The 19,440-nt window shown below is 36.3% G+C and overlaps 1 long non-coding RNA gene across 1 annotated transcript in view; it reads left to right on the forward strand.

Moving 5' to 3' along the window:
* Positions 1-639: 639 nt before the first annotated feature.
* The window catches only part of LOC148110266 (uncharacterized), a 98,344-nt gene continuing 79,543 nt past the window's right edge, over positions 640-19,440 (forward strand). Inside the window, exons 1-2 of the long non-coding RNA XR_015724103.1 lie at positions 640-710; positions 824-953. This is a non-coding gene — a long non-coding RNA (uncharacterized LOC148110266). The remainder of the gene's footprint in view (positions 711-823; positions 954-19,440) is intronic.

Consider the following 19,440-nt stretch of genomic DNA (forward strand, 5'->3'; position numbering starts at 1 on the left):
AATATATTTTAATGGATTATATTATCTATGTTGTGTATTATATTAAATGTTTATTTAGCCATTGATTCCACAGTAATATGAACCCCAGCCAGGCAAGGATCTATATCCTGCTTATTCAAATTCCTAGAACGGCTCCTGAGATAGAGTAGTCATTCAACAGATTACTGTGCCTGACAAAGGGTAGTAGGTATTATTATTTTCTATCCAGTACACAGTTTATCATCAATTATTGAATATTGCCCAGAGGTCATATCCCTATTCATCATATTTAATTTAATAGGTAATGAAATTGCACACAAACAATCCTTGAATAAAATGTAGCATAAAATTTTAATGCTATATCAAACAGAAACTCAGAAACATTACTAGAAAAAGAATCTTCAGGCCAGGTATTGGTGAATAATGAAGCTAGAGACATCCATGATGAGGAGAAAATAAATAATGTTAGTGAAGGCTGTGGTGAGTCTCCTAGGTTCCCAGCTGCAAGGAATGTTGGCTGGTGACAGCTCACGGATAAGCTGTTTTACAGGCATTATTCTCAGCTGGAGAGCAATGATTTGCCCAAGAACATGCCTCCTTCATTTGGGCAGCTGATATCTCTTGGCTGGTTAGTGCAGGGTATAAAAACCCAGCCCCTTGCTTGATTTGGAGTGCGATATCCTAATTCTGTGGAGCTCTCTGTGGAGTTGTTAGTGGCCTCTGTCATAAAGGTACAAGTTTTCAACTCCTCCTTTTGGCTACTCCTGTTTCTCTTCCTCCCCTTGAGTTTTGGCAACGAGGGATGCTTCCCAGTAAAAGTCCTGCACATAAAATTCTATTTCAGAGGCTCTTTCCCTGGAGAAACTACCTAGGACAGTTTGTACCAGAAATGATGCTAGAAATCACACACTAAAAGGATGTTTTGGATTGCGTGATCTGCTGCCTAGCTGAAAATGAGGACCACATCACTGGAGGTAAGTACAATACTGATCCCTGCTATGCTATTGCAGGGAAACAAAAATCATGATGGAGGGGAATGCACTGACTGTTGCGACGTCTCAGACATCTGAGAGTTCAGAGAAAGTAGTATTCCAAGGACTCTGAAATCAGTCCTTGTTGGATACTAATCTGTTAGGGAAAGAAAAGAAAGACTGGAGATGATTAATCACCAATTTAGGCGAAGTGTGAAAGCTAGAGGACCTTGTAAGCAGCATAAAGTTATTTTCGTCTCTGATGGGTAAAAACAGCTATGCATGAGGCCTGTCATTTAATTATAAGAATAAAAGAACTTTAGAAAAGTTCAAATTCTGAACTCTGCAAGTGTGCAAAGGCTAAGGTCCTAATTAGAAGGACACGGGACCCTGTGAAGGTAAGAACTGGATCAATGCACTTGAATTTCCAGATTCCTTAAACACAGAGGGGCCTTCGAGAATGGTCTACTGCTCTCTTAAAAGGCAAGTGTTCCATTCTTACATGAAGTTGCTTCAGACACACTCCGCTTCTATCCCCATTTCCACTCTGGGTGGCCACATGATAACCCAAATGAGGCAGCTCTGGGCCTACAGAATGAGGAAAAGGAATAAACACCAAAAACCTGTAGGACATAGACAAAAGTTACTGGTAGGAGCCACGTAAAGTATGTCTCTCACGTCATTTCCCTCTCATGGCGTCTCTCACAGGAGAATTAAAATAGAAACTAGAATAAAGGTTGCTAATAAACTGACCTTAAAATGGGAATGTTATTCTAAGTTATCCTGGTTGCTTCAATAAGGGTTCTTAACATTGTAAGAGGGGAGTAGAAAACCAGAGTCAGAAAAAGAGATGTGACTATTTAGAGTGATGCCAGGTAAGCAGGAGTCAACTTTCCATTGCCCTCTTCGCGGATGAAAAAAGGCCAGGGAGCGTTTGGGTGGCTCAGCTGGTGAAGCGTGGGACTCTTGATTTTGGCTCAGGTCATGATCTGAGGGTCAGGAGATCAAGCCCAGTTAGGCTCTGCGCTCAGCGGGGAGTCTGCTTGAGATTCTCTCCCTTTGCCCCTACCCCTGTTTGCCTGTGTGCACTCTCCCTGCCCCCCTTTTTATAAAATCTTAAAAAAGGTGAGGGGGGTGGTGAGAAGCCAAGGAATTTGGATAGCCTCTAAAAGCTGGAAAAAGCAAGAACATGGGTTCTACCCTAGAAACTCCAGAAAGTAACACAGCTCTGGCAAATTTTAGCCTAATGAGACCCATTTTAGACTTCTGCCCTGCATATGTATAAGATCATAAACTTGTATTGTTTAAGACCGTTAGGTTTTGGAGACTTGTATGGTAGCAACAGAAAACTAACACAGCACTCCTTCATGAATTAGGATATAACACCTTGGCAAGGACCCCATGAGATGGCGCTAATACTGTGTTAGAAGGATGAATAGAACAATGACCTGTACAAAGTAAAGTATTTATGCCTGAACTGCCCTGGCTTACAGTACCTGGAAGAATGAGTGTCTCCACCTTGAAGGAGGGAAGTGGGCAGCCACCTCAGTATCTACTAGTTTACCATGCCTCTCAGATACATTTGCTTCACGTATTTTTGCTCCAGCAAAATTTCCAGCATGCTGCTTGAGGGTGTTAGCTGCTGATGGCACACTGTTTATTTCTGTTCCAGAAATGTCCTTAGCAGAAGAGTGCTGCCTTTCCCAAAGTTAGCATCTTACTCAAGAGAAGTCAAAAAACATGGTTAGTTGGTGAGGGAGTACAAGAGTATCACACACTCTTCCTCAATTTGAGACCATTAGGAAGGATCATCCCACATCCAGAGCTTTCTGTGGAGATCAGCTGAGATACCTGTGGAAACCATACCACATTTTAACCTCTCCTTCTGCCCAACACTGTTTCTTAACTCTCTTCCAGGTGTTGTTCTCTAGAGCAAGGCCCAATAAACCTCCTGCATACAACTCTCCATGTTAGAATTTGTTTCCAGAGAATTAATCTGAGGAAAGAAAACTTTTCTCCCCTTTGAAATAGGCAGTGATTTCTTAAGTGCTGGGCTAAGAGCAGATCATGTATTACTATATGCCCTCAGATTTTCAGAAGGTCGAAAGTTGAGCTTCTTTCAATATTAGCTTTCAAGTTACAGAGCTTTTTTTTTTTTTTTTTCAAAGATTTTATTTATTTATTGGACAGAGATAGAGACAGCCAGCGAGAGAGGGAACACAAGCAGGGGGAGTAGGAGAGGAAGAAGCAGGCTCATAGCGGAGGAGCCTGATGTGGGGCTCGATCCCATAACGCCGGGATCACGCCCTGAGCCGAAGGCAGACGCTTAACCGCTGTGCCACCCAGGCGCCCCTCAAGTTACAGAGCTTTTTATAGTGATCTAAAGAAAGCTGCTTTGCTGTGATGGATTGGGGGAGAATTTGTAGCCCACCTCTACTGTTTGATGTGATCCAGGTGTAATGACTTACCCTAAGAATGGAAGGCTGTACCTGGTTTAAGATACAGCCCTCCTGAGTTGGGGCATGGGTAGATTGAAATGTAATCAATAGCATTCTGGAAAGGCTAAGTGGGTCTGGGACCTATACTCAGGAGGCAGTTACTTCATTCATTCATGTATTGACTCTTTCGTTCAACAGGTGAATGAGTGTTTGTCCAAATGTTCTAAAATGTTTGGCATTGTTTCAGACCTAGGGCTAACATGACTAGAGGAAAGCTACTGCCCTTGTCTTTTCAGATGGGGTAGAGACTTGTAAACATACACTTTAAGTATTGGATGATGGGTACTGTAAGGTACAAACAGAACATACCTAGGCAAGGTTAGAGGTGGAATAATACAGGCAAAGCAAACAGCAAAGGCAAAGACCCCAGCTTCAGAGAGGATAACATGGTATTGCTCAGGGACCTGAAAATAATTAAGCTTATCTGTAGGCTAGTATGGAAGGAAAGAGGACGATGAGAGAAAGGGATGAGCAAAAGCCAAATTGTGAAATGTCTTGTAGGTGGGTCATGTTAAGAGTTTAGATTTTATCCTGAATGCTATAGGGAGACTTGGAAGATTTTAAATAGGGAGTGATATGATCATATTTGCCTTTCAGAAATATCAGTGTGAAACTCTTGCAGAGCGTGGCTCAGATGGCACAATCTGTGGCAGTTCCTAGTAGACTTGATAACATCAAGGCTCTGTAAACCTTGATCTCTCAGTGCCCTGTAGAGATTTAGTATACAGTTAGGGCTCTAACACCTTTTATTTATAGGATGCAAATAGATAAAGAACACCAGGAAACTCTAACCAGAAAAACACACAGAACACCTTGGAAATTATTGGGGTAGTCACCATAGTTTCTCAAATATACCGATGATATAATTTGTGGCATGATTAAATATGACCTCTCAGATCATGGAACTATTCTTTGACTATATTTTCAAAAAGCAATTCTGCTCAGGGCATTGGCTGTAAATTAGTGAGCAATGAATCTTTTCATTTCCATCGGTATTTTCAAATTTTGTTCAAAGACTCCAAAGATGAATAACCATGGGTGATATTAACACAATAAGGCTTTTTTTGTTTGTATTTTGTTTTTTAATGTTCTAGAAAATGCCATTTCCCTTAGACACCAGAGGGAAATGCTAGGTCCTTGTCTGGAGCTTCATTTTCATAAGCTTCAGTAAAAATCTTAGAATCTTATGTTTGGGAGAAAAGAGTTATTAACCCTGGTGAAGGTTCATTTAACCCTAGGCAGTAGGAAATCTTAACTTCTGATATCAGAAATAGTCAGAAATGTTGTCTTTCCTACAGCTGAATGTACCAGGACTTAATTCAGACTCACCTTGTTAAGATTGGGTTGTAAATAGTCTTAATCCCAAACATTTAGTTTTCAGATCTGTTATCTTTTTGAGTCTCATTAAAAGAGACTAAGAAGCCTTTTTAGGCTCAGTCTGCCCTGTAATGCCAAGTGAGGAGGTGGGTAAATCCTGGACAAGAGAAAATGTGAAGAAATGTTTACTCTACAAATCTAAAATACTAATCAAACGGTGTAAGTTTCCCCAGAAACAGAATCCTACAAAACACCGGTAGATCAAAACATTACTCAGCTAGAGAAGTAAAACTCAAAAACCCTGGATAAATACTTTGTTGTTGTTGTTGGTATGAGTTCTACAATACCTGTTTATTTCTATATTACATCTAATAGGTATTAGGCTCTCATGAAAGATAAAAATGAATTTACAAAGTCACTAATGCAAAATAATAGAAAAAATAATCTAGACTGGGAAAGTACAGATATTTTCTAGGTTGACCAGATTGAGCCATTTAACTTAAATGTTGAATGACCATCTAAGTTTTATTGATTTCCAATTTTTTTTTTTTATTTTAAAGATTTTTTTTTTTTAATTTATTTATTCGACAGAGAGAGACAGCCAGCGAGAGAGGGAACACAAGCAGGGGGAGTGGGAGAGGAAGAAGCAGGCTCATAGCGGAAGAGCCTGATGTGGGACTCGATCCCGGAACGCCAGGATTACGCCCTGAGCCGAAGGCAGACGATTAACCACTGTGCCACCCAGGCGCCCCATTTCCAATTTTTAAAACAAATTATTAATGTGGGATACAGAGTGCCATTACATCTCATGAGCTTATTCCGGATTACATATTTACTAAATAATTGGAATTCACTAAATTAGAATCTCTTTATAATACCCTGATGCAACATTGGTTCTATAAAATAATTTTCATGTTTGATCAGCAATGCATTTGGGTTTTATCATAGGCCTTGTTATTGTACATACCCTTTTGGGATGATGCCATGCAGCTTGGGTTTGCCTTCTATTCTGGGGTATCTCTGGGATTTATTCTCTATGTCCTGTATTCCAAATCTATACCATTGACCTAATTTATTATCCTGTACTTTAGACTTGTCCATTCAACTGCTGTCCCAATATTTGCATTCTAATATTGGCTGGGCATCCCAAAGCAAATATTTAAAACTTAAGTAATTTCCCTAAATCTGTGTTTACTTCTATAAATTCGTTTACTCAGGGCAGCATATCCTCTGATATAGCTCGTAATAAAAAGAATATTTTAACAAGAAAATATCTGTACTTTTTAATTACCAAGTACTGTGTGTAACGAATATTAGCTGTGCTTCATTCCATCCTTAAAACCACACCTGGATTTTTAGACTTTCAAATCTTTCTATGCTGTTTGGATTTTTACTAGAATATATATATATATACATATATATATATACACACACACATATGTATATATATGTATAGATGTATGTATATGTATGTATATGTATGTATATATGTATGTATATATGTATATGTATGTATATATGTATATGTATGTATATATGTATATGTATGTATATATGTATATGTATGTATATATGTATGTATGTATATATATGTATATATGTATATACATATATGTGTGTGTGTATATATATATATAAAATTTTTTTAAATAGTCTGTTAGAAAAATCTACCATGTTACATACCAGTAGGGTCTGTATACATAGTGCTAATGTCAGTAACATCGCTATTATTAATATAATTCATCACTTCCCGTGCAGTCTGGGCTGGAGATAAAATAATCACAGGAGGACTCAAATACTATCCCCTTATCGCTCCCTTCTCCCAGTCAAACTAATTCAAGACATATGTGAAATATCAGACTGAGCAGGCACTTAGGAGGAAAAGTAGTAAACATAACGAAGCCAACAATAACAACTTTCATATGGATATCTTTTACTTCAAGTGTCCTGAGAGCCAAGCACTGATCTAAGGCCTTTACGTATATCGAACCCTCAGACGGCTAAGGTAGTAGCTACATTCACTCTCCTCATTTTGTAAATGCCTAAAAGGAAACACGGGGGAGAGAAACTTAACTAAAGATACAAAAAAAATGAACTAGATGGAGGGACTATCCTTGGAGCTTTGTTAAGCTATAGGGCCAAGACTCTTAAAAACTAAACTATATTTCTCCCTGGGTGGAATATTTTTCTTGTACATGGTATTCATTCTTATCAGCCTCTCATGACACTGTCAATGATACCCTCAGTCCCAACTTAGAAGTGGGGCTAACATTGAGAAAGGGAGGGATCTGAGAGGGAATAAATACCTTATCTTTAGGTGGAAAGGAAATTTGTGATTTAGATTACTTGGCAATTTTTTAAAGAGTTACTCATGAAAGAAATATTTCCAGCTCACATCAAAATGCCTAATGCTTTTAAAGTAGAAATGTTGAGTGGACTCTTGGACTCTTTGCCTTCCCCTTTCCTTTCCCTTAATCAGCAAATGTTATTTCACCTCAAATTCTCCTAAAATTTATCCTGTTTTCTCCGTCCTGACAATATTGCTGCCTTTTCTTCTCCTATGTGAAGTTTCTTCCTAATTGGTTCTGTATCATCATGTTTGACTCTTTCTAAATTATTCTGTAAATTTCAGCAAGTGAACACTTTCCAAAATGCAAACCTTAGGTTAATTCCTTGTAACCCCCCCCCCAAATACTTCATTTCTGAGTGTAGAGTATATTTTGGTATAATCTGGTCTCTGCTTAGCTCTCTAGCTTCATCTCTTCCTACTTTCTAGTTCACACTCCAACTATGTCAAACTTCACTGGTTGTCCAATGCATCTCATGCTCTCTTGACTATAGGCTTTTAATTATTTGTGTTGAAATAATTTTAGACTTTCAGAATATTTGCGAAAATAGTACTGATGTCCTACATATTGTTCACTCAGCTTCTCCTAATGCTAACAACTTGCATAATCATTAAAACTATGAGATTAGCATTGGTACAGTACTATTAGGGAAACTATAGTCTCTGTAACTGTTTTTTACCAATTTTTACAGTAAAGTCCTATTTCTGTTCCAAATCCTGGTCGAGGTTTCTAAATTACATTTAGTTGTCATGTTTCCTTTGTCTACTCTGATCTGTGTCAGTTTCTCAGTCTACCAATATCTTTCAACATAGTAATACTATAAGAATACTAGTCAACTATTTTATGGGATTACATTCAATTTGAATTCCTCTGGTGTGTCCTCATAAGATTGAGGCTTGATGTTGTTCAAGAATATCACAGAAGTGATGTGTCCTTCTCAGTGCGTCACACAAAGGAGTACGTGATGTTGACATGTCTTATTATGAACTTTCATATCCACTGGTGGAACTTGCCTAAAAAATTTAAATTTAAAAATTTAAATTTAAAAAATTTAAATTGATTTCTGATTGTTATTTTTTTTATTTTCCTCAATCCTGTATTACTTTTTCTGTTAAAAAAAAAAACCAACTCTCTTCCGTTTATTTGCTTATTTATTCATAGGACTATGAATTCATGGATGTTTATTTTATTCTAGGGATTATAATCAGTGCTATTGTTTCATTATGTTTTGCTTAAAATGTTGAACAGTTGTTGGGCTTTAGTCACTAGGAACTTATACAGATTGGCTCCTGTGTCTTTTCCACATTCTCATCCTTTTTTAAATTATTTTTTTTTCTTTTCTAACATCCACATGAGGCTATAAATTTATCTTGCATTTTCTCTGCCCTAGAATCAACCACTTCAAGTTGGCCTTAGTTTGCTTCATTGACAATGGCACTTAGAAACCAATATTTGAGTGTTAAATGTGCTCATCGTTCCAATGATACCATTGTTTCTAGTCCCTCTGATTAAACAGATAGGAAATAGGTATATATACTGAAACCTACTGTTCACATAAAGTAGTTCCAGAATTGTTAGCACATACCCAGTGAACAAAAGAATTAGAGTACAACCTTTGCATACACTTCTTTTTGTCTTTAGTCTTTACAGTATCATGTTAAATTATTGCTTTTCACATAGGCAATTATGTACTTCCCTACTTTCCTTCATTGTTGTTCAGATAATGGTGACGTTCATCTGTTAGTTTGTATTTCATTTATATCTCTGCATCTTGTTTTTGTTTTTATTTACATTGAAATATACTCTGATGTACAGTTCCTGTTGATTTTTGCAAACGCTTGGAATTGTGTATTTGTCAACACTATTATGAATCAAAACAGTTTTGTCATTCCCAAAATTGTTCTGAATTGTTCCCTCTTTTAGCCAATTTCTCCCCCATCCTGAATGCTAGAAAGCATTGATCTATTTTCAATACTACAGTTTTGTCTGTTCCAGAATATAATCTACATGGAAACCCACATTATATGACTCTATGGACCTAGCCAAAGCTTTCAAAATGCATTTAAGTTTCATCCATATTGTTGCATGAATTAATAGTGTGTTCCATTTTATCACATAGTAGTATTCATTTGGTGGCTAGTACCACAGTTTATCCATTCACTTGTTGAATGACATGGGTTTCCAGTTTTGGGTGATTATGAATAAAACTGTTATAAATATTCATGTGCAGATTTTTATGGGAACATAAGTTTTCATTTCTCTTGGGTAAATAGCTAGAATTGTACCGTGTGCCAACATGTGTCTATTTAACTCCATGAGAAATAGCCAAATGGTTATCCGCAGTAGCCATAGGTTATTCTTTTGTACCAGCTGTGTATGAGAGTTCCTGTTATTCCACATCCTTGCCAGATCTTGGTAGTGTCAATATGTTTTCATCTTAACCATTATGTGAATGTGGTTTTGATTTTCATTCTCTAGTTCCTAATGCTGCTAAGCAACTTTTCCTATGCTTCATTTACTATTCATCTATCTTTTTTGAAATACGTGTTTAAATATTTTGCCTATTTTTTAATGGCTTTTATGGCAGTGGTTGTTAAGTTTTCAGACTTCTATAAATATTTGGGAAATATGCACTTCGTTAGAAATATGACTTGCAAATAACTTCTTTCATTCTTTGTCTTGTCTCTTCATGCTTGGGTATCCTATGGTAAGGAAGAAGATAAAACTATTTGCCTAACTGATTATTACAATAATTTTCCTATGTTTCTTCTAATATATTTATAGTTTTACATATTTTATTTTGAGCTAATTTTTGGAGTAAGATGTATAAGATACAGGTTATACAGGTTAAGACTTATTATTTTTATTAATGTATAAATGTTCCAGCACTGCTTATTAAAAATGTATAAATGTTCCAGTGTCTTTTGTTGAAAAGACTATTCTTTCCACGTTCAATTGCCTTTTCATCATTGTCAAAAATAAGTGGATAGCAAATAGCTGAGTGTATTCTTTGATTCTCTATTCTGTTCTCTTATTCCATGCATTTTTTTCTACTTGCCCTGATTAGTGAAGAATTGTAAGTCTTAAAATCTTCATGTGAGCTTTCAAACTTTGCTTCTTTTTTCTTTTCTTTTTGCTCTCCCAGTTCCTTCACCTTTCTGTGAAAATTTTAGAACCGCTTGTCAATATCTATAAATAGACTGCTGTAATCTTGACAGATTGTATTGAATCTACAAATCAACTTGGGGGAAAAATTCTATTTTCAACTATTGACTCTTAGTCACAGACATAGCATATCTTTGGTTATTTAGGTCTTCAATTTCTTTCATCAGTGTTTTGTACTTTTCAGCCAATAGATCCTGAATATTCTTTGTTAGATTTATACATACTTTTTTGTAATACAACTGTAAATGATGCTTTATTTTTCCAATTATTAATTAGCAGTTATTAGAGCTATAATTGATTTTTGTATATTGACCTTGTACCCTGAGATCTTTCTAAATTCATCACTTTTTTTTTTTTTTTTTTTTTTTTTTGAGATTTTATTTGTCAGAGTACACCCAAGCATAAGCAGGGGGAGCTGCGGCAGGTAGTGGGAGAAGGCTCCCCATTGAGCAAGGAACACCATGTGGGACTCGATCCCAGGACCCTGGGATCATGACCTGAGCCAAAAGCAGATGCTTAACTGACTGAGCCACCAAGGCATCCCTTCAAACTCATTACTTTTAGAAGCTTTTTATGTAGATCCTTTATGATTATTTATTTATTTATTTATTTGAGAGAGAGAGAGAGAGAGGCAGCGAGAGAGGGAACACAAGCAGGGGGAGTGGGAGAGGAAGAAGCAGGCTTCCTGCTGAGGCTCTATCCCAGAATGCTGAGATCACGACCTGAGCCGAAGGCAGATGCTTAACAACTGAGCCACCCAGAATCCCCGATCCTTTAAGATTTTCTACATAGACAATTCTGTCATCTGTAAATAGAGGTAATTTTATTTTCTTCCCTTCCAATGTAAATACCTCATTTCTTTCCCTTGCAGTATTACACTAAGACATCTAGTACAATGTTGAACAGGAGGGGAAGGCAGACTTGTTCCCCGTTTAGGGAAAAACTTTCACCATTAATTACTATGTCACTAACAGATATTTTACAGATACTTTTTCTGTCTCTAGTTTGCTGAAAAATTTGATAATGGATGACTTTCTTCATCTGTTGCAATGATCATATGATTTTTAAAATTGTTTATATAATGAATTAACACTGGAAAAGGTGTGTTCTCTGGTGTTCTGATTCAGACTTAGGTAGAAACCTTGTCCCTGGGTAGGGAACATATGACTTTCTCATTACTTCTGACTCTTCTTCCTCAATCTTGAGGTCTGGGTCCAGCATACATTCCTCTTTCCTTCAAGGGTAGAAGAGTTGTCTCTCTCTCTTTCTTTCTTTGGCTACACTGGATTTTCACCAGTGCCCAAGCATGTCTGTTTTTTGGATGCCCTTTCTCTTAGAGAATAGGGCATTTTTCCACAGGGCAGATAGAGATCTGGGCAGATTTTCATGTCCCTTGCACAGGAGCTGTTTTTCCTCCTCATCGGGTGTGCACTAATTTGGAAGTTTTCTCCATATTCTCAATACTTTTCTGTGAGCATCTCAGAGGGTTGATGCCAAAAAGATCTGCAAAAAATATGCCAAGTTCCTTTACTTTTGTGGCCTCCAGCCACTCCATGTGATCTCTCCACACTTTGCCTTTACTAATTTGTTAACTAGGATACTTCTGCATCTGCTCTGGATAAGCAAGTTCTTAAGTTCTGTCTCTCCCTGCAGGCATCTTTCTTTAGATTTTTGTGTTGGTTGATTACCTTGTGACCTCAGATCTCTGATGGGTATTAAAACAAACAAACAAGTCATGAGTTTTCGGTTTGTCGAAGTTCTTGTTGTAAGAGTAGATGTGATGCTTTCTGTAGCTTTCTATACTCTGGAGTAAAATCTGGAAGTCTTATGAGTTTTTAAACATGTTCCATCCTCTTGTGGCACATTCTCTCATGTTCCCGTTTGTTACCCTGCCATCAACCTTTTCATAGGCTTTCCAAGTTATACACTCTTTTACTCTTCTGATGAAGTCTTCTTTCAGATAACTTCCTCCAAAAGGCCATCTCTCCTGAAAGAGGCGTTCTTCCTACAGGATTCCTCTTTTACTTTTCTCGTGATTACATTTACTTAATTCCATTGTACTTTCATATTCCCCAGTCCATATCCTTATCCACCTTGTAAGATTCCCGGAGACAGTGTGTTATATTGCCAGTGCCTGTCACACATTTCAGCATTCAGTAATTATTTCTGTATTGAAGGCTTCCTATTATGTGTACCACAGACAGTTTAGACAAGAAGTATGGTATTATATAAAAGTCTATATCAACCCAGAATTCAGTAATCATGATGTTATATATTAAATGACCTTTTACTGTCCAAAGATCTATGCTCCAGGAATATAGGAAAACTGATGAATGTTAGATAATGGAATATGAAATCAATGAAGAAAGGATGCATGCTTCTCCCAGTAGTACTTATTACAGAGTTAATTGAAATTTTTTTAGAGATAAGATACAACAGAGTAAAGAAAAGGAAGAATAATGCAGACATATACTCTTGTTCAGGGAAAAGCAGTGAACACTGTTAAGAACTTTTACATTTTTCTTAATTACTGTCATTAATATCAGTAGGAAATTCTTTGCTAAATCCTAAATAAATTTTATATTTTGTGTTTTCCCTGACTTTTTCTAAAGATCATAAATGTTAGAGTAACAGAGAAGATGTTTAGGGAAAATACAGATGAACTTCAAAAGAAAAGGAAGACATAGCTCCTCATCTGAAGGCAATAATGGTGGGGACAGTGAGCAATCCCAGGGCCAACAATCAGGAAATAGATACCTGGCTCAAGATGCACAGACAATAGACAGCTTCACAACACACTAAAGTATATTTCCATAGGGAATATATTTAATTACTGTACTAGTAAAATCGATGGATATTCAAGTTATTTCCCCAAGGAATTCAACATTTATTCAACATTTACACAAGAATGAGAAATCCTTCACTGCCTTATGCTCTGAGCCACAGTTAATTGCAATTGAAACTTCTTAATTTTTTAATATATATTTTTAATTATAGTCATGAAAATGGACCTAAACATTTTAACATAACAATGCTAGACTCAAAAAGCTGCAGCCTCTTTCAGCATTTGATTGTAGCTAAGTTCTCACTTGGCTACAGAGAGGAATTTCAATAAATCTGGAAATAGCACATAAATGCGAAACTTAAATTTTAATTTTGTCCTCTTTTTGCGGAATATCACATTCCAAAGAAAACATGAACAGAATTATTACCTTGTAACATAAAAAAAGAAAAAGATTGGTAGTTTATATCTAAGAACTTGGCAGTTTCCAATAACTTCTAAATACTTAAATTATTTTCACAGCATACATTTGTAGTCTTTGGTTACCTGGCAAACTGAAGCTAGATTTCTGGAAGCAGAATTGTCAAAGAGTAAAAATAGCTTAACACTGCACAGTTAACCAGATTTGTAAATAAAGACAGCTTGAAGAACTGGGGACTCTTATCCCAGTCTCTATCTCTTTGTTCAGCCTTTCTTTTTGCATCTGTACACGTAGCTGCAGAATGACAGGCAGGCATCATAGTGGTTCAGACTAAGGGATTGGAGTCAGACTGTTTGTGATTAGATGCCCTGCTACACTTCTCAATGGATACATGGCTTTGAGTGGCTCCCAAGACCTCCTTAAGACGCTGACAGGAGGGTAGTACTGGTATGTAGTATGAGGATTTGTTCTCAAAACTAAATGAGATAATTTATGTAAAGCAGTAAACATGGTGGTTGATACATAGTCAACACTCAGATGCTAGCTGCAACAATAATGATCCTATATATCATTGAAAGTCAGAATTGTACCACTTGAAAAATCCCAGTAACTGGTAAAGAAGTCACCCCCATTCTTCCTATAAGGGAAGGACTCCTATTTCTACCAATTGCGTTAGGATGTAAAGATATTCCTCCTTTTATAATGGGCTCATCATGTCTAGAAATTCCAAACAGAGCTTCTCTTTTGTGTTTAATTTTTACTCCAAAAAACCCCTATATTTATAAATTACCATAGAGCAGAATCAATGATTCCAGGTACTCAAAAGTAACCAATAGGAAAAAAAAAAAAAAAAAAAAAAAAACCTCCAAAACTTTAAAATTACTTAGTTCTTGGTCTTACTGGTATTTTACCACTGGCGGGACACTTGGTGGGAAGAGCAAAAATTTTGGACCCCGACAGGCCTTTATTTGAACACTGCATCTGTCACTTACTAGTTGTATAAATCTGGGGAAAAAAAATAATTTTCTGCCTAAGTGTTTTTTTTAATTCTTTTGTAAAGCTAGGTTAATATCTAACTCACAGGGTCATTACAAGGATAAATGATTAATAAGAACTAGGTGTGATTCATAATAAAACCTTAAGAAATGACAGCTATTATCATTTTCATTTAGTATAGGTCATTCTGCTTTACAAAGATATAAACCCAAAGAAAGTAGCAAGAGTTAAGTTTGACTATCTGATTTATAATGCAAATACCTGTCCTTATAAAAAAAAGAAGCACTAGAAATTCTTTTCAAAATACAGCTAGAGAACTTATGTAATTTTTTTCAAGTGGTTTATTAAGCAAGAGAAATAAGGTTTTTAAACTGTCTTCAGTTATAACTTGAAGTTTATTCTGTTGAGTCATTCCTAATAACTACAATGTCAAGCCTAAATAAGTCTTATATCTGGCAGAGGAAAGGGTCAATTAAAAATGTTTTTCTTAAATTATGAAATATTTTAAGCATACAAAAAGTTGATGATAAAATGAATGCCTCTATATCCAGCAACTCAGCCTAAAAAGTAGTCTTAAAACAATTGAGGTCCCAGGATACTTCTCTCAGATACTTGCGTTCTTTGTTCTACCAATAATACATGCCCTCAACATTACCATCATCCTGAATTTGAGGAATCATTTGTACTGTATAAACCAAAGCTATAGCAACTTTAATGAATCATCAGAAATACTAATTTTTATTTCTGCAATTACATTTATAATCACATGCTTTTTCTAAAACTTAAGATAATTTTCTGTACTGCTTTCTGGGTTTTTGATTTCTCATTTTAAATTAAATAATAGTACAAATTCCTTCCATTCTGGTACCATGGAACCAGAAAACATCAAGGTCCTTACCAAATCAGAGATGAATGAGATAAATTAATATACCTATCCTTTTATTTTAAAAAAGTGGAGCAGCTTGGTAAAAACACCCATTCAATTAAAAAAAAAATACAAGTCACCATGCTAAGCAAATTGAGATTTTATCCTTATATTTTGGGATAGATTACAAAGTAACTGTTCCTCTCCTTTCCTTTTGTTAAATATTGTACATAAATATCTTGGTTTATATTCATCTGCAGCTGCTTTAAATGTTTGCCACTCTGAGCAAATTAGTAGTGACCTTGCATAGATCTATACCAACTCTTGAAAGCTTAATGTCTTTTCTAACCTTCAAAGACTATTCTCAGGGTGTTTTTTTAAAATGTTAAAATATGCTTTTTAAAGTGGAACAGCTTTTAAAATAGACTCCAGGGAAAATAGTGTCAAAATGGACTTTCTTTAATAAGGCATTTTTTCTATTTACAAGACAAAACTCTATAATCAAAAAGGCAAAAATTAATATAGTTTACCTTCTATAATGTTTGTTTTAATGCTTTGGTTTTAACCAGATGATGCCAGGGTAGGAGAATGGAAGTGTAAAGGAAAATGATGTGAAACATACATAGAGTTGGTCATCTGCAAGTGGCTGGAAACCTTCTGTAACCAACTCCATGGCAATGGAGAAAGAACAAGAACTTTTCTCAGGCAAGGCTGGTCACTGTTTAGAACTTCCTTGTGGATCCAGAGCATTTCCACTGTATGTGTGTACATGTATACATATACATGCATACATACATACACTATCAAAGAAAATGAACACAATGTCAAGGAAACCCTTACTGGAGACCTCTTCACTTCAGTAGGAAAAAAAAAAAAATTTTTTTATTTCTTGTATTAACTCACAACATACTCTTACCAGTACTAGTTCAGTACCATATCTTCTCCTCATTCTATCTCACCACTGATCCAAGTACAGGTAGAAGCCTGAGATTCATGTAAGCTAAATTATCATCCCAGAGTCAAAAATATTGTAGTGTGTGCCCAATAAATTTGGTCCATTTCACCCATGGCATCCAGAGTGCTTGAGATAAAAAACAGAATTAGTTCTAAGTTTACTCTATTTTACCAATTATCAAATATATTTATTTTCAGTGAGGGGTGGAAGTGTTGATATTAATGACATGGAAATTTTTTTCTTTATAATCTCCATTCTGGGACTATGTGTTAGAGACTCTGGCTTAATACCTACAATGCATACTCTGATAAAAGATCTATGTCTGGGTATAGTTGCTACCTCTTTGGAGTATCTACCAGGATCCTAATAAGCTACTTAAAAGCTTGTCTTCTGACCTCAACTAAAGCTCAAGGTCTTCAGTTTTTACTCTGACTCAATGGCTATGGTTTATGGGACTAGACCCATGAGGCTCAGAGTTTTCTCCCCAAGAAAGTGTTTAGGCCTTGCAGAAAGGAAGGTAAATAATGCATTGGAAATGGTGTAGTTCCTACTACTTGCTCCCTATGTGGACTAGAGATGTAAAGAAAGCCAACACACACATTGACTTTCATGGTCTGTCTGTTTCATTATAACATACTTCCCTTTTTTGCCTAGACATATCAAATTGGTTTATTTCCCACTCAAAATAGTCCTAATTTAAATATGTAAATTATCCTGATCTTCAGCATAACAGGGATATAAAAATGAAAGCCAACTTAGGACTATTTTTTGGAGATTCCTTGCAGCATCTGAGAAGGAACCACTTGACTACTCCTCATTCATATTTGAATTAATAACCTTTACCTAGTAATTTATTTTGAGACTTGGGTGAGGATGGCTTTCCTTCTGGAATCTATAATTAGAGAATATGCATCAAGTTAAATTTCCCAGTCAATAGAGAAGTTTTCTCTGATATTCTCTGACAAGTGGCCATATTCTAATGCTTTTAGCAACTAGGATCTCTTTCATCTATGAAGCAGTTAGTTGTATTATTGTTAGACAGTGATGCTAGAATTTTTCTCATATTTTCTCAAAAATGGCACACTGGACATTCAGGGGAAGTTTGTCAATGCCTTTTCAAAATGAAAAGTTTACTTTATTAGCATCAAAGTATTGTTTTCAGAATGGCAGCCAAAAACTCTCAAGGGATTAGAGAATAGTTACTATGACTGATGTGATGTGAATGGTCTGATGGTGGTTGAGACAGGAAACTAAGCTGTGAAATGCTATAAATTAAAATGAAAATGAAAACAATGGGGAGACCATGACATTGAGAACTGTGCTTCAACTGCTCTGCTTGTCGTCTTGGCCCTAACTTGGCATTAATATTGGATAAGAAATTTAACTTTCTGCATGAGTTTCTTCATCTTTAAACAAAATGGGGAAAAAATCTCCAAGGGGCCTCTTCTAACTCTGACATCCTATGGGTAAATAAAAGAATGTATCACAAATACCTAATGTAACCACTCTACTAATCAATGAGGCATGCAGTGCTCCTGGAACAACGAGTAGAGCCGAGCACTTCAGCACAGTACTTCATCAAATGCTGAGCCTTGACCTCTCTGTTCTTACTGTGACCCACGATGCATGGCTAACAGAGAGTTTCAGCGTGCCATCTGTCACATCGGCATCTGTAGTTTGAGGACTGGATTATAGCCAAAGATCCATCAATTGATGTATCAGTCTTTCCATTCTTAAAGTCATACAGCTTTAAAAGCGATGTCTTTGCCTTTATCTACATTTTACTTTTGATAAATCATAACTCAGTGGTTAGCAACGAACTAGAAAAGTAAGTGAATGGTAAATCACTGATACTGACTGTGACTTTTATCATCCAAGTGAAGATGGCCACTCAGTTGGGTCTGAGAGATTGTGAAGTAGAAAAAGCACATTGAGTGTTTCATTAGCACCACTCCATCCTTCTCTGTGTGATTCCCTTCCTGTTCTTCTGTATCCTCTCTCTCCCTATTCCTGTCTATTGTATTGAGCTCTGAATACCAGAACCTGTTACTGCTGTACTTTTCTTCCATTCTGGCCTACTCTTCCACATTCAAGACCCTTTCTCCTTCATTCAAAGTATCCCACACTGTGTCTCCTACTCTTTCATCTCTGTTAAGTAGCTGGCTAGTTTGAAATAGCTATTTGGGGCTATGCTGTTAATGGCTGATGAAGAACATAATGTGTTACCACTTTAAAATTAGAAAATATTCACTTGATGTCTACCATATGCCAGAAAATGTCTTAATACAGGATTCAGAAATTTATACCTCCATTATCTTCTATCTCTTGGAAATCTCAGCCTAAAGAGAGAGGACCTAAGCAAATTTCTAAAATACAGTGTGGTGAGTGCTATAATAACTGTGTAAGCAACATATATTAAAAGCATAGAGAAAGAACTTGATGTGATGTAGAATGAAGGGATAGGAGGCAATAACTGGAAAACCTATGGAGACTTTTATACTCAGAATCAGAGTGGCTCAAGAGGAGAAGGGGTGTCCTTCCAGAAGAAGAATATATTCAAAGCATTGTGGCAGGGAAGAGCATGCTGGATTACCTAGGGCATAGGAATAGAGGAATGAAAAGGGAAAAGGCTAACAGGTAATCTTTACATATGATCGTATACAACATATTAAGCCATGTAGACACTATAATAATGTAGCATATGACTAATGGGAAACCATTAAAATGGCTTGCATGTTTATAATAGCAGTCCCATGAGAGTAGAGAAAACGAGTAGGAACCACAGAGAAGGAGACAAGACACTTAAAAACCCACTGAAACTCAGGCCAGAATTCAACAATGGAAATAGAAATTGAAAGAGACAAATCCCCTAGATATTTATTACTATAAGAGTTGACAGGGTGTAATAATTCACTGAACATTTGTATGAGAAAGGGAAAGGGAACCAGGTGGTTTTAAGAGAGAACAAAACTGAGGACGATATCAGAATATTTGACTTACGTGCTTGGATAATTGTTAAAACCATATGTGGAGATCAGCAAAGTGTACGAGTAGACACTATAGTAAGTAATCAGAGAAGATATAAAATATAGCAAAGGTTATAAGAGGTAAAGATAGTGGTAGGACATAATATGTTATCTAAA

The sequence above is a fragment of the Ursus americanus genome, chromosome 4 (genome assembly GCF_024610735.1).
Source record: "Ursus americanus isolate L20-20 chromosome 4, mUrsAme1.1.p, whole genome shotgun sequence".
Taxonomy (NCBI): Eukaryota; Metazoa; Chordata; class Mammalia; order Carnivora; family Ursidae; genus Ursus; species Ursus americanus.